This window comes from Crocodylus porosus, unplaced genomic scaffold (assembly GCF_001723895.1).
Source record: "Crocodylus porosus isolate Cpor-Errol unplaced genomic scaffold, CroPor_comp1, whole genome shotgun sequence".
Lineage (NCBI taxonomy): Eukaryota > Metazoa > Chordata > Crocodylia > Crocodylidae > Crocodylus > Crocodylus porosus.
In genome coordinates this window covers 8,530,352-8,540,274 of record NW_017728935.1, presented here as the reverse complement: position 1 = coordinate 8,540,274, position 9,923 = coordinate 8,530,352, and the positions used below count along the sequence as shown (strand labels likewise).

The 9,923-nt window shown below is 49.8% G+C and overlaps 1 long non-coding RNA gene across 1 annotated transcript; it reads left to right on the top strand.

Moving 5' to 3' along the window:
* Positions 1 to 794: 794 nt before the first annotated feature.
* Positions 795 to 5,645, top strand: LOC109317908. Its single transcript, XR_002103143.1, has 2 exons — positions 795 to 1,595; positions 3,936 to 5,645. It is a non-coding gene; the product is annotated as an uncharacterized LOC109317908 (long non-coding RNA).
* The last annotated feature ends 4,278 nt before the right edge of the window (positions 5,646 to 9,923 follow it).

Genomic DNA, 9,923 nt, shown 5'->3' with positions numbered 1-9,923 from the left:
ATCGGCCTCGCTGCAGGGACTGCCGCTGCGGCTGCTGTTCCTCCTTCTCTGCGGATCTCGCCCAGCAGGAAGCGCAGAAGCTCAGCGGGAGTCAGCTCCACGGGCGAGGGCCGAGTGACGCAGGAGGGTCGGGGACACCTGCAAGGGGGATGCTCGATGCGCCGTGGAGGGCGGGAGGCGGGGAACGGTGTGAGGACGGAAGGAGGGAAAAGGAGGCGCTTTTTACCCCGCTGGAGATACCACCCTTGGCTCTCCCTTTTGGAAATGGCTTCCTCCCTTCTGCTTTCCTGCCCCAGGGCTTCGAGCAGCCCTACCCGGCCTGATGAAATCGGGTCTTTGGCAGTGGGTGCCTGCGGGGATACGGGATACGCTTTTTGGAGACAAGCGGCCATCGAAAGCGATCCAGGCCGAGAACGCACCACGTTCGCTCTGGTTATAACCAGGACGGTTGTTGCTAAATGACCGTACTTGACTCTCGAGCTCCCGGCAAATGAGTAATACCTGAACGGCGTCCGCCCCCTTATCCTTGAACTCGCTGGAGCCTCTACGTGACTGGAGGCTCAGGGCAGAAAGCTCCTTGCAGGATCCGGGGACCTCTCGAGCCGGGGAGCTGAGCAGCATCTGCCAAACACCTGGGCGGACCCAACCTCTCCCCGCGGAGCACTCTGGGAAGAAGGAGGGCAGGGAAACGGCATCAGAAACGGGTAAAAAAAATGGCCTCCTGTCTGGTTTGGACTCATGCTCATCCTCCATCTCCAGGCCTTGCTGGATCGGGGCTGTTTGTCCTCCCCAGCCCCATGTCCTGCACTCCTCCCTCCAACCCCACTCTCTAATTGTATTTATTTTTTAAATAAATCATCGCCAAAGGCCATATTCAGCCCTTGCGCGCTTCCCTGCGGTTTTATTCTGGCGCAGTCTACAGCAGAGCTGAGGCCGCAGTCGCCCTCGTATTCCCGCTCTGTATTTATACATCGCAAGTCACTCCGCCCGGGACACTTGGGCAGGCTAGCAAATCCTCCCTCCCGCAAGGGTACCGGCGCTCAGCAACGAGACCGAATACCCTTATAAGGAAGAGACACTCACAAATACACGACTTTCCCCTTCCCTGCGGGCTGCAACGCTGACGCGTCCTTGCGGCTTGTTTTGCAACAGAAGGAAACTCACCTGTCACCGATGCCATTCAAACGCCGGGTGATTTATCTGCGCCCACAACGACCCGCGCAGGCCGCGCCGGGGAACGTGCTGCGTTTCTCTTTTGCTTTCGGCCAAGTGACAGAGAGCTTTTCAAACGCCTGGCTTTAAAAAAAAAAAAGCCAGAACGAAAACCCAGCTGAGCCCGTAGTCACAGAGCAGTTCCCAGCACTTTGAAGCGAGTGAAATCGACATTTAGATTTGACACCCTGCCCTCGGCCAATCCTGGAGAGGTTTTCACCTGCCATCACCCTCTCCTCCAATAGGATCCAGTGTTTAGACTCAGAGCCCACCCCAGCCAATGGTGTGCAAGCTCAGCCACTTAGTTAATGATGCAGCAGTACAGGGAAGACTATCACATGTGAGCTGGAAGGCTGCCAACATGGAGACACGGAGAGAGCAAGGTAAACAACTTCCCAACGCCAAAATGATGACATTTAATCCCTCCACGCTACCTTCCCTTCTCAACTCATCCTTAACCCCTCTCAGCTGGTCTGCAAGCCTCCGAAAGGCACCGCATACCTGTCCCTCCCCCCCGCCCCCGAGGCTTTTGCAAACTGGGCGACAATGATCACTGCGTCACCATTTCCCACTTTCCGAACTACGCAGCGACAGCCCTCCGAGCTCTGAAACGCGGGGCGCCGGGGAGTGCCCGGCGCCACACGCCAGCCTTGAATCGAGAGGGGGGGAGGAAACGAAAAAATAAAATCTAATCCACTCTCCCCCCCCAAATAAATACCCACGCGCTGCACAGCAGCCTCTGCGAAGTCGTCACCTCGCCCCCCACGACCACGACCGCGACCCTCCTCTGCATCGCAGCCAAGCCGGCAAGAGCGACATTAGTACAACCTGTGCAGTAGTCCCATTGAGAAACAGCTCTGAAGCAGAACCGAGCAGTGACATCCAGCCAAAATATTCATGCAGCCCACGCCAGGTTTTAAACTTAGGCAGCCTCCAAAGGGGGGAGGGAAGGGGGGGGACCTGCAAATAAATAAGTCAATAAAGAGCAATCCGGCACGGCGTGAGCCCCATCCTGATCAAAAGGTACGTACGTGGGGAAGATGGACCCCGAGCCGAGGAGCTCTGCCCCTTCAACATCTGCGCAGTCCTCAGCCCTCTGCTCGCTCGCTGTGCAGCACCGCAGAAGAGAACGTTCCAGAATTTTCCTCCCGTTAACCCTTCTCGCGTCTGCCCACCCTCCCTCCCCGCGGGATTAAGCGCGTCGTGTCTCCAGCATCGTCAATGGGCGAACCCCTCCGGTACCGACTCCGACCGAATATATTCTTTAAAAACGTCGCCGGACGGTGCCAGGAGCCCCGGCCCCTGATGGGGTTATGACTTCTGTTTCTGGATCCCTCTCTCTCTTTTGCTGTCTCTCTCTCTCTTCTCTTGCTGCAGCAGGGCTGTTGCTAGTAGACCTATCGACGGAGCTTGCTCTCTCTCTCTCCGAGCTCTGTGACGCAGCTCAAAATTCTCCAGGCTGCTCCTTGTGTTATAGCAGCGCAATTGCAGCTCTTCTAGAAGAGAGTCGGTGCCCACAGTGCCAGGCTGAGAAGGGAAGTCACTGCTGGACTCTGCACCTTGCGCTCCCTTCGCGCTGCTCCTCACCTCGGTGTCTCGGCTCCGCTTCCCAGCCTCGCACGCGTGCATCGTTCCCTCTGCTGCTTACTCACGCCGGCTCGGTTCGCTCCTTTAGGGTCGGTCGTCAGCAGTACAAATCTTGAGCAAGTGCAGCTGAAACCACGGCCGACTTTGTGGTGGTTTTTTGTTTTTAAAAGCAAGGCAAATCGTCTGAAAGAAAAAGAAGAACATACGTGCCAACAGGACGTTAATGCATCGTGTTAACTCTTTCAGCAACGTGCTGGATTTTCGGGAAGTCGCGTGCGCAGGCCCGGAGCCTGCCACGGCTCATGGACGTGCTCAACTTGAAGCACAATTGGGCCTCACACAAGCCACGCTAAGGCCAGCTGTGAGCATTTGCAAACCGGAGATGTAACACGACACCCCAGACAGCTCATCAATGGCAATCAACCCTCGGCCCTCTCGATCTGAAAGCCGGATCCTCTCCTGCCACGGCTGCAGGATCCGTTTGCATTGGCCTGGAGGCAATGCAACTCCCCGCGCAAGGCAACGCACTCCCGAGCAGGCCGAGAGTGACACCCTGTGCGAAGCAGGTTGCTGTAAACACCGGAAAGCAATAGGCTCCCCCCCTACCCCATCCATCCAGATGTTAAGCTACACGGAGAAGATACAGCTTCTGCCCAGCCGGGGGATTTTGAGACTCAGAATAGCATTGCTTGGTTCACTGATAATATTCATTTCAGGCCAGGAAGTCTTACAAACAGGTAAATGTTTCCACATAGCGTGCGCGCATGAGCCTGCATTACCCAAGCAAAATGTTCCAGGGGGGAACAGCTCCCCCAGTTCACCTCAGTGTGACATACCCAACTTCACTGCTAGGCAAGGGAAGGTATCAAATTATTCATCCCAGAGAATGGGAAACCTAGGGGAGGAGCAAAGCTGGGGGAAGACGCCAGCAAAAAACCACCAGGCGTATAAGAATTTATACGTCAGTTTGTGTCGCCACGAGAGAAAGTCTGCACGGGAAAGAAAGCCGTAAGGGAGACCACAACACAAGGCGCACACTTGCCATTTTAATTCTGGATTTTGCTGTCGGCTGGGGGCTCTTGAGTTTTTCAGCGCAGCCGAAGCTGAAATAACTGATCTTTCTTTTCCCTTCGCAGAGCCTAAGCTATTTTGGGATTTCCCTGTACTACACTGAAAGTGACACCTGTTACACACATAGACGTGAGCAAGATCAATCACAAGCTCCCAACTTCTCAAATAAAACTCTGCAAAAAAAAAATGCAAGTCACCGAGTCTGTTTGTCTGGGCAGAAGAGCTAGCTTGGGGGAAGGAGAATGGCCTGTCCAAGCCCAACAGAAAGCAGAGCAGAAAACATGCAGTGCCTGATGCAAAGGAAAGCAGAGCATCCAGATCTTTATACCGACCAAAAGGGGCAATGCTCCATGAAGGGGTGACACGGAAATGGGGGTGCCCATAGACACAGCTGCAGCAAGGACCGAACCCACAACCTTTATTCTCAAAGCAACAGGCCTTAGCTAGCTGAACCGAGCTGGCTAGAAGACATGATCGTGGCATAATAGTTACTTGAAGCAGAGGCTCAGGAAAGCCATTACCCCATCAAATAACCCAGGGCTGCACGGTTGAAAGCAAGGAGCAGCATGCGGCTGGGCCCATCAGCAGCAGCGTGAAGGGCTGATGAGAGGCCGGAGGCTAGGTTTCACCATTTTGCACGTTAGCATCCACATTACTGGCTACTTTCATTTCCCCCCGGTTTCCAGGGAGGACGGGGGGGTGTTTTTGTGTATACAAGTCAGCAAACAAAACAGAAGCCAGGAATCCCTACTAACCACCTACCCAGCCGTTACCGGCTGCCGGGCTCCCCATAGGCCCCGTGGGAGATGTCTGTGAAGTAATTCATCCGTGACTACGCATGGCGAGCATAGGATTGCACTGTTTATATGCTAATCAATCACAAAAGTTTGTTGCATCTTCGTCTCTCACCCTGCCGCTCTCCTCTCATTTTTTTTCCCCCTCGGGCCGCACGGTCTCACCAGCCGTTGACTTTTTCATAACTCTGTATCTCACGCGCCAGCTCTCACGGTCCTCGGATAGTACCTGCGCCATGTGACAGCAGCGCTGCGGGCGACGCAAGAACCTCGAGGAGCCTCCATGACGGACGGAGAGAAATCCTTCGTCCGCCTGTCAGCTAGCATGTGGCCCAGGGCCACTGTAGATGACTGCACCGGATTTCCATCTTGGCCAGTGAAGCCTTGCCTTGTGTTACAGTTTAAATGCTATCAGCCCCACCTTCCTCTGGAGCACAGGAGACTGCAGTTGTTAAAAAATAGGGCATGTCCATGTTTAACTAAAAGCCCTAGATCAAATAACCAAAGGCCTGCGGAGTGCCAGACAAGCTCCTGCTGGAGAATAAATGGGGAGGTGGAGTTGTTAAATCTGCATAACCTCTTGACCTCACTCTCCACATAAATGACGCTGCAACATGTCATCTTGGGAAACAGATGGTTGTAAAGGGAACCAGACAAAGATCAAGAGCATGGTCAAAAAAACAACGCGACTTATATAAGTGCTTAGCACTGACTGCATCTGCCTACAGCCAACCCTCCCGACAGCACGCTGTAAAACATGCAGAGTGCTTTCCAAACATTAATACTATTTAGAAATGTGTCATTTTAAAGGCATTGCCTGAGTGTATCAGAGCAGGGGGCCATCTAGTCCATCCTCCTTCTGGCTGCAGCTGTGTTTAAAGGTAGATGCAAGAGTTGAGCTAGGCAGCAAAGTGGTTTTCCATCCCATGAAGCCTTTTAGATTTAAAACGTTGTTTCCCAGCCCAAAGCATCAAAATCACAAAATCACAGTAAAAAAAAAAAATCAAAAACAAAAATCACAAAAATTTTAATCAGCTAGCTAAAACAATCCAAATTCAGGACAAATAAAATACTGTTACGAGAATTTTGAAAAGCTTCATTTTAGTGTTTATGGGTTTTTTTATAACATTTGTAAATATAAAGTTATGGTTTTTCAAAATAAAAATCATTTTGATTGGAAAACTGGAAGTGTACCTTTTGAAGATTTTGAAACAAAACCTTTGGGAACAACTTCTCCCCAAATGTTTGCACAACAGAAATCTCATGAAAGTCAACCCCTTGTCACCAGCAATTTTCCGACCAAAATATGTTTGGAAGCAAAATTCTCAGCCAGGTCCACGTAAGGCATGCTACAGTGGGCAATGATGGATTACCCTGATTTCTGTAAAGTTTTAAAAATTGGGATGTTCTCATTATCCACATAAACATTCAATTTTTAAAACCCTTGCGAGGATCTTGGTCTCCATCCAGGACGATGGTTTGTGCAGTATTCCTTATGCCAATTACAAGTACAGAGGCAACATGAGTTAGCAATTCTAAAGCAACTAGCAAGCCTTGAAGGGGCAGCTTCTGAGGATGGCATTAACCCAGGTTTTCAGATGGGAGAACTGAGAGAGGAGCAATGACACGCATGCTAGACCTCAGGACAAGTCAGTAGCAGAACCAGGATTCAAATACGGGCATTCCTGACCCCCAGACTTGCACTCAGGCGGCACTTGCTGCTTCGTTACAGTCCCTAATGTGCACCAAACCCTCACTCAGCGAAAAGAAAACGAGGTTTGTTCACTTGAAACAGATGCTGCCAGAACATTGTGGCTTTTAAAGGAAATCGAAAGGAAATTATTTAAAGGGGGTTTTTTTAAACTTAAGTAGGAACCTAACTTTTCAAATCTTTTTTAGATTTTATCATACATACCACATGCACATGTGTACATGCACACATACACATGCACACACGCAGGCTCACAGTTTTAGGATGCTGTATCAAGGACCACAGAAACATGGGGATGACCAGGAAGCTGGAAACACCCTATTTATTCCAAGATACAAGTCAATGTTAATTTGTGCACATAATGTAGCCTATAAGGAAACATTTTAAGTGGTCAACATCGTGTTGTATTTCGTTCCAGGGCGTAGCTTAATCTCTCCTAGGGAAAAAAAGTTACCTGTAGCTCATCAGAGTTGGGTCTGGATTAACCATGGCAAGGTCATCTTACCAAAACTACCTTGATCAAGACATGACGGGGAACCTGGCTTCTGTAAGCCTTCCAGATCCTCCTGGATTTGGGTAGGGCAAAAGCATGAGCAACACTCACTCCTCTGCCATGGCCACCCCAAGGCACGTACATTCTTCTCCGCTGTGTGCACAGCACTCCTCTTGCCGTTGCGGCTAGCACCGGGGAGAGCGGATGCATACGCAAACATTCAGAAAGGCTGAAACTTGCCCAGACTATTGAAGGCCTTGAGTCTGTGCACCTACTTGTACGTGTACAACCAACCGCAACCACAGAACTGACCGCTCCCATGCGCCGCTCCCACAGGTACACTGCAAAAGCACGCAGACTGAATTCCTCTGCTTCACAGAGACTGGCTGGGGCTCCCAGGTGAAGAGGCTATAGAAACTTTACACTTGGAGGTTGGGAGGGCACTTCTCACTGATAACCAAACCGATGGCATGAGCCCATGCCTGCTGGGCAGCTGCAGGCACACAAAGTGCCCGCACACCCACGTATGCAATCTCGGTCCACTGCACAAAAAGAAAAGCAGGACCTGAAACGAGCCCGGAGGTGAAACCGTGGCCCTACCTTGGAGAAAAAGCCATCCTACGATGTATCCCAGCAAGCCTGAGCAACACCCAGCTGCAGGCAGCGATCCATGTCTCCTACCCAGCCAGAAGGCGATAGTCACATGCAGGCCGAAAGGGAACCACACACCGCCCAGGCTGGAAGCCCGTCCAGCCGCGCTCGGCTACGCTGGCTGACTCCACCCCGCATCTTGCAGGGTTCATAGCAATGGTGTTAGAAAAAGGAGCCTTGTTCAGAGATTGGCACGTGTGGCAGTACAACACCCAGAACCACCTGCCACGCGGGGGGGAAAGCGAAAGGAAGCACCCCCCTCCATGAGCAGGAGGGTTTGTTAACTTCCAAACCTAAGGAGCCAACGGTGCTTAAGCGACCATAATTATTTCAGCTATTAGCTGCTAAGAATAGAGCCCGTGGGGGTGCTCCGCACAGCTGAGGTGCCCTGACAGCACAGTCGGAGGTAGCAGGGATTGCAGTGGAAGCATGGAAATAGCCGTTCTCTGCGCTCGCTGCTTTGCAGCATCATGAGTCACTGAAATAAATAAGGGGGAAAGATATAGCCCCGACACACGAGGCGGCCTACAGCACTGGAGCGTGTTTGGTGCTGAGGCTCGAGGGCCAACAAGGTAATCGACAGGCTGCATATCGCTCTAACACACAGCCATCTCTTATGTTTCAGAGTGTGACATGCTTCTTGCCTTTTGTATTCATGGGCGTGGCGAATTTTGGCATCTTTAATATTAGGTAACACAATAAAGCTGACCCTTCAAGTACTACAGCCCTTCTGGGCTCAGTTTTAGGAAGCGTGGACTATGCAACAAACCCAAGTGAAGTCATCAGCTCATCATCGGATAACGGCTAACCTGGTCTAGGCAAGCTTTAAGCCAGTCTATCCTTGTGTATTCCCATAGGAGTTGGGATGCCCGTCTTATTGAGGAAGATGGAAGACATAATTAAAAAACAATTATTTAATAAACCCATATTTTACAGAGAAGGAAAAATGCCGGACTCCTTGATGCCACTGCAGACACAGCAGGTCACGTTAGACAGATTTAAACAGCATCTCAACTGGCGCACGGACAGGGTACCAGACGGCTTCCTGATGCACTAAAAATAGATGAATTCCCATTACAGCTACATTTCTGCTTTTTCAGGGTTTCTGGTTTCACATGCTTAGACAAAAGCCTATGAATGGATAGGGTGGGATTATCACCCATTGTGGGAGAAGAAAGGAAGGGTTTCTGCAGACAGCTTTATTGCATCATTCCAAAAAAACCCCAAAGTTCTTTGGCTGAGCTAATAAACTGATGATACATGGATCCCCTGGGTTATGCATTTCTAGCCCCAAAAGGCATCCTGATGCAATTAAAACTCACCCTTTACCAGCTCTGGAATGAAAGAAGGTACAAAATAAACTCCCCTGGAAAGCAAGGATTCAGACAACAACCGTCTTTTGTCGGTTAGTCCTTAGGGAATCACCATCTTCCTCTAGGCTTTTTGAACCATCCTAAAACCTTTAGATTTCTGTAGTGGAGTCCTCATTCTCTATTATAGCACAGTTCAGAAAAATTACTTCCTCAATTCAATTGTATAGGACTTGAATGTAGTTTCATGTAAACCCCTTTTCATTCTCATCGATTTCCAGAGAACGTTTGTGCAACACTCCAATTTATCATTTAATGCAGGACTTTTTATGTTATAAAAATATACAAAAATATGAATATTTAAACTCAAGCCTTTCAAAACCGACTGGGTCATTTATCTTGTGAGAAACTTTGTAAGCCTATGCAAATATTCTCCCCTCCCCTCCACCTTGAAATATTTCCATCAAGTAACAGAGTCTAAATATTTAGCTGGTTGATGCATTCGTTCATACCCCCAAAATTATCAGACTATCACTACATTCATTGTTTTGTTTTTTTTTTACCTGAGGTAATGCCTACCTAGGGTTCAGGCCTGCAATAGGCTTGACACAAACCAGCTATAGGAACACAGCTCAGTAACTCAATGGCACCATCAAATAACTTGTGGACTCTTGAGACCAAGAATACTTCCTTGCTTTCGACAGTCCTCTACCACTATCTTACATTCGTTTCACTGAGGTGCAAATGCCCTATGGCTGCTTTCAGCTGACACCTCTGTCTACGCATTGCTCATCCCTGCACAGATATTTCAAAAAAAAGTCTCTGAAAGTATTTTAGAAATAGTCACCGAAGAAGGAGGCATCTCAAATGTTGCAGCAGGGCCAACAAGCCTGGCAGTTTGAACTCCTTTGTGGTAGATGTTGTAGGACCAAAGTAAGAGGCATTCCCCGACCCAAACAGCTCGGAGCCACTTCTGAAGTGTAACTTTTATACATTTACGTCCTACACCCTGGAGCCAGTCAAAGGAAAGGAACCATAGCTGTGCAAAACCAATTTCTGTTGTACTCTTGCTGAAAAGATCCAAATCTGGCAAA